Raw genomic sequence first — 6,000 nt, 5'->3', positions numbered from 1 at the left:
TTTTTATTTTAAAACTTTGTCATCACTGTACCCTATAGTTTCTCCTTTTTCTTCCTAGCCTTCGGTCGAATGACTGGGGGGTGGAGCTAAGGGGGGAGCTATATGGACAGCTCTGCTTTGGGTGCTCTCTTTGCCACTTCCTGTAAGGGAGGAGAATATCCCACAAGTAAGGATGAATCCGAGGACTCGATACATCACAAGAGAAATAAATTTATCAGGTAAGCATAAATTATGTTTTTCTTCTGATGGAAAGAGTCCACAGCACCCCACCCGTAATCTGTGGGGCGTCCTTATATTCTTCTGGCACCTTTTCACCCTATTTCTTCTACTGTTCTTTGTTCCTTGGCAGAATGACTGGGGGATGAGGGGAGTGGGAGGAGTATTTAAGCCTTTGGCTGGGTTGTCTTTGCCTCCTCCTGGTGGCCAGGTTCTTATTTCCCAAAAGTAATGAATGCTGCTGTGGACTCTTTCCATCAGAAGAAAATGAAATTATCAGGTAAGCATAATTTGTGTGTGGGTTTTTTTTTTTTTTTTAATTTTCTCAGTTTTTTCATTACAACTGATACATTTAATATTGCTTACATTCTGGATCTGCTTATACAGTATGTGCTAATGTGTTTTTTTTTTTTTTGTTTTTTTTTGTTTGTTTTTTTTACGCGTGTCTGTATATTCAGGTGTGGGTTGTGTGTGTTTAAAAAAAAAAAAAAAAAAAAAAAAAAAAAGTATACTCGTTTATTTCATGTAGATGTTCTCTACACTTTCAGCTTTGCATTTGAACAGGAAACATGTCTTTACTTAAAGATCTTTCGTTGTTAATAGTATGATAGGTTGGGAATTAATTTTCATTCAGATATTTCCTCTTGCTTGAAACCCTGGGTACAAAAGGTTATGCTGTAGATTAGTGAAAGAAACCTGCAGCCTAGGAGCTCTTTTATGATTTATCAGATGTGTGGAAACGTTGGACCCTTGTTGACAAAGGTGACAGTCCTATTCCTACTGTCAAACATGGTGTAACAGCCAATTTACTTCTATCAAATTTGCTTAATTCCCATGATATTCTGTGTTCAAGAGATACCTAGGTAGGCATCTGGAGAAATACCGGAAATAATGCTGCCATCTAGTACTGTTTCAAAAGAATAACATTCTTGCAAAGCTGTTGCTGTATAGTGCTCCAAAAATAGACCAACTCCTACACTTAAGTTGCTGCTTTTTAACAAGATACCAAGAGAATGAAGAAGGGAAAAAAAGTAAATTGGAAAGTTGTTTATAAAATCACATGCTCTATAGGAATACTGAAAAATAAATAAGCTTGGGTTTCATATCACTTTTAATATCAAGAAATGTATCATACAATCTGCTGTTTTTTTCTATAAAACTGGTGTTATGTAATCTGAAGAGTGCAGCCAGTCAAATAGCATTTTGCCTCTAAAGTAAAAGGGTTTGCACCCCCCTGCAACCAATGTACTGACCACATTTTCATTGGTTGTAATTTTATAGTGACCGCGTTCAATCTTTAGAGTATTCTGGTTTTTACATATGTTTCCTCATAAATTGTGTGAATGTGATATATGAATATTTAAGTTCACTAACTGGCTTCGGAATACGTGGCAACAATATAAAAACTTTAATGATAATACAGTATCAAACGTGGAAACGTATTAGGAAGCATCCAAAGCGGTAATAAGGGGAGAAATAAAGGCATTTCTTAGTAAATGGAGAAAAAAAAACATATTAGGAGCACCTAACTGCTAGATATGTATTACTTAATTTGCTAAAGTCCACAAAAAGGAATTGGGGGTGGGGGGAAATATGTTCAAGCAAAAATGGAAAGAGATATATCTCTATCGCGATCAGCTACACAAGAATCGTTAAAGTCTAACGCGAAAACTGCTTATTATTGCAAATAGATCCAGATAAACTACACTATCTAAATAGACCGATATATGAAGTAGACAATGCGATAAAAAAAATAATCTACTCTTAACAAGGCAGCCGGCCTGGATAGTCTCCCTGCCGAATATTATAACATTCTTGCGGAAGTCATAAACAAGCCCCCTGCTCGATTTTATTTAATCACTATTACATCAAAAAGGAAAAAATCTTAGGAGTTTACAAACTCCTATATCACATTAATCTGTAAAGTACAAGAATCCATAAGATTTGAGTGAGTATTGCCCCATTTCACTTCTAAATGTAGATTTATAAACTGTTAAAGGGACATTATACACTCTTTCTTTGCATAAAATGTTTTGTAGATCTATTTATAAAGCCCATAAAGGGGGGGTGTGTGTGTGTGTGTGTGTTTTGTTTTATTTTTTTGGGGGGGGGGGTGTTTATGTATAGTTTTGCTTATTTTTAAATAATATTGCTCTGATTTTCAGACTCCTAACCAAGCCCAAGTTTTATGAGAATACCCTCAGATACCTACTCCCAGCTTTCTCCTGTTTTGTGTAAAGGGTCTTTTCATATGCAAAAGAAGGTGGGGGGGGTGTCTTATTTCCCACTTGCAGTGGGCTTTCCAGCTACCTTTTCAACAGCTTCTAAGTAAGTTTTTAATCTGTTTTATACAGTTTTTTTTTTTTTTTAATATCAGTATCTGCATCTTATTCTTTATAGTAGTCTCTATTACATGCAGTTATATGAAAATTAGTGTATACTGTCCCTTTAACAGGGATTATAGCTAAAAGAATGAAAACGTTTTATGGGGAATTAATAAATCCTGATCAAACAGGGTTCATGGTGGGAAGAACCTCCTTCTCCAATCTAAGAAAGGTCCTTCTCACATTGGATTTCTTCTCGCATGATGAGAATAAAAAAAAAAAAAGGAATATAGTTAGAGCTATAATCTCAGTTGATACTGAAAAAGTGTTTGACTATGCGAGTTGGAATAATTTATACTTTAGAGAAATTTGGACTAAATGGCTGTTTCCTTTATTAAGCTGTTATATAGATGCCTGCAGTCGGCTATAATTATTAATGGTGAGAGAGCCTCGACTTCCTCTAGCAAAAGGCACAAGACAGGGGTGTCCGATTTTACCCCTACTCTTTAATTTAGCAAAAGAACAGTTAGCATTCACAACAAGAGGCAAAATAAAAGGTATTCAAATAGGGAATATTGAATTACAAGTAGCATTGTATGCTGACCATGTATTAGTAACACAAAAGTAAATATGCCTATACTTGCACAAATGTTTCAGGATTTTGGTTCCTTTACAGGATATCGAATAAATACTGAAAAATCTGAGGTCCTATGGATAAATAAAAGTTCTGACTCCAGCTCTACGTTTAAAGACGCAAATTCCCATATAAAGTATTTAGGCATTAACATTTCCAGATCCCCAAAGGGGTGGTACGCACTTCATTTTCCAAAAATTTTGCGTAGCCTAAAGGGACACTGAACCCAAATTTTTTTTTTTTTTGTGATTCAGATAGAGCATGCAGCTTTCTAATTTACTCCTATTTTTCTTCGTTCTCTTGCTATCTTTATTTGAAAAAGACTTCTAAGTTGTTTTTTTGGTTCAGTATCTAGATAGCACTTTTATTGGTGGATGAATTTATCCACCAATCATCAAGGACAGCCCAAGTTGTTCATCAAAAATGGTCCAGGATCTAAACTTACATTCTTGCATTTCAAATAAAGATACCAAGAGAATGAAGAAAATTTGATAATAGGAATAAATTAGAGAGTTGCTTCAAATGTCATTCTCTATCTGAATCAAGAGAGAGAAAAAAATTTGGGTTCAGTGTCCCTTTAAAAGATGGGCATCGCTCCCATTATCACTTATGGGTAAAATAAATCTGATTTTAAAATGGTGGCCTTTCCCAAATTCTTATTACAAAATCTCCCATTCCTTACTTATCACCACATACACATCTTACATAAAGGATTTTGCAGGTGTTTATGGGGGGAAGTAAAGCAAAAATCTCCAAATATTGTTTAAATTTAGCACATTACATGGCTGGATTTAATTTACCATCTTTACAAAAATACAATTGGGTATGCATGGCAAGGTAATAGATTGTATATCGGAGAAGGATCGATTTCTTTAAAAAAAAAAAAAAAAAAAAAAATATATATATATTATAACATGTTAGCCCCATTAAGCCATGTACAGGTGAAAAGGGTCCCAAAGGTATAAAAAAATTGGTAGTTTTTAAAAACCCAATCATAGCATGGCAGAAGGCATGCAAATCATTAAATGCCCTTCCAAATTTCTCCATTTTTACCGTTAACTGGTAATCCTGATTTTATAAAAGGGTTAAGATCCAATATCTTTAACCAATGGAAGTGTCAAGGGCTGGAGTTCACGGCTCAATTATTAGAGGCTGATTGGCGCACTGTAAAATCCGTTTAATATTGAAAATAAGGGGGGGGGGGGGGTTTGTTGTTTTGCCTTTCTGCAAGCTAGACATTATTGTACGTCTACTAAATGTAAGTAGACTCCAGAATGCTGGTAGGACATTAAAGCCGGGATAAAAAATTTTTAAAAAGGGAATATAGTCAATCTCATATTGGTACAGACTATTGCTTAAGAAAAGAAGGTAAGAATAATATGATAAAACTAACTGCAAAATGGAGAAAAGATATCCATTCAGTAGGGGAAGATCTAATTAGTAAAAGTATTGAAAGAGCATATAAAGCTACCTTATTAGTATCTTGGCGTGAGTCACATCTAAAACTGATACATTTTGCGTACATTACTCCAGATAAGCTCACAAAATGGAATCAAGCTAAAACGGTGGCATGATATAGATGTAGCTTCCTGAATGCCAATATTATACTTTGCTCAGGAACATGTCCAAAAGTTGGAAAAAAAAATTCTGGGTTATGATTATACACTGGCTTTCCAAAATATTGAACTCTAAATTTGAGATCAACATATTAGTCTCATTTTTTCTTTTTAGGAAGATATCTATCAATGTAAAATTGATTAATTTTATTATCTTATTCGGACGTTATGTAATTTTTTTTTTTTTTTTTCTAGTTGGTAATCGCAGAAATCTTCAAGTTTTCAAAAATTTACAGAACTAGTCAAAAATAAAATAGAACAATTTGATGTTCGATATGTTGACTTACCCACTTTATTTAAAAAATGGGGGGGAATTATAAAAGTACAGTCTCCGTCCATTCTTAAATACTATCTACTTTCAAGAGGCGCTTCTAAGAGGAGAGTATCAAATAAGTTAAAGGGACAGTCAAGTCCAAAAAAACTCATGATTCAAATAGGGCATGTAATTTGAAACAACTTTGCAATTTCCTTTTAATTGCCAATTTTGCTTTGTTCTCTTGGTATTCTTAGTTGAAAGCTAAACCTAGGAGGTTCATATGCTAATTTCTTAGACATTGAAGGCCGCCTCTAATCTAAATGCATTTTGATAGTTTTTCACCACTAGAGGGCATTAGTCCATGTGTTTCATATAGATAACATTGAGCTCATGCACGTGAATTTACTGTGGAAACAGATCTGATTGGCTAAAATGCAAGTCTGTCAAAAGAACTTTAGTAAGGGGGGCAGTCTGCTGAGGCTTAGATACAAGGTAATTACAAAGGTAAAACCTGTATAATTATAACTGTTGGTAATAAAGGGATTATCGATCTTTTAAAACAGCAAAAATTCTGGTGTTGACTGTCCCTTTAAGCCACCTATAGATGAAGGGAGACGGGGGGGGTGCTGGGGTGAGCAAGTTAATCTGAGTTGACAGTGATTATATCTATCCTTTTCTCTCCTTTTTCTCCTTTTTATTTATTAGTTTCCTTTTCTTTTTTTTTTTTTCTTAGTTATTTTTATAATGATCATTTGGTATTTTCTGTTATTTGAAATGTGTTTATAAAATCACATCACACTAGTGCTTCATAGTAATATATATGATTGAGAGAGAACATTTATTATTATAGTTTTTTTTTTTTTTTTTTTCTCTCTCTTACTGTTTAAAATAAGAAATGGGGTGAGAGAGAAGGTACTCCTCAAATAATTTGAGTAGTGGTTAATTTTCTATTTA

The 6,000-nt window shown here is 34.1% G+C and overlaps 1 protein-coding gene across 6 annotated transcripts in view; it reads right to left on the bottom strand.

Moving 5' to 3' along the window:
- The window catches only part of THRA (thyroid hormone receptor alpha), a 672,980-nt gene that overhangs the window by 248,545 nt on the left and 418,435 nt on the right, over positions 1-6,000 (bottom strand). The window lies entirely within an intron of this gene.

This window comes from Bombina bombina, chromosome 1 (genome assembly GCF_027579735.1).
Source record: "Bombina bombina isolate aBomBom1 chromosome 1, aBomBom1.pri, whole genome shotgun sequence".
Lineage (NCBI taxonomy): Eukaryota > Metazoa > Chordata > Amphibia > Anura > Bombinatoridae > Bombina > Bombina bombina.
This window is presented reverse-complemented; position numbering and strand designations above follow the sequence as displayed.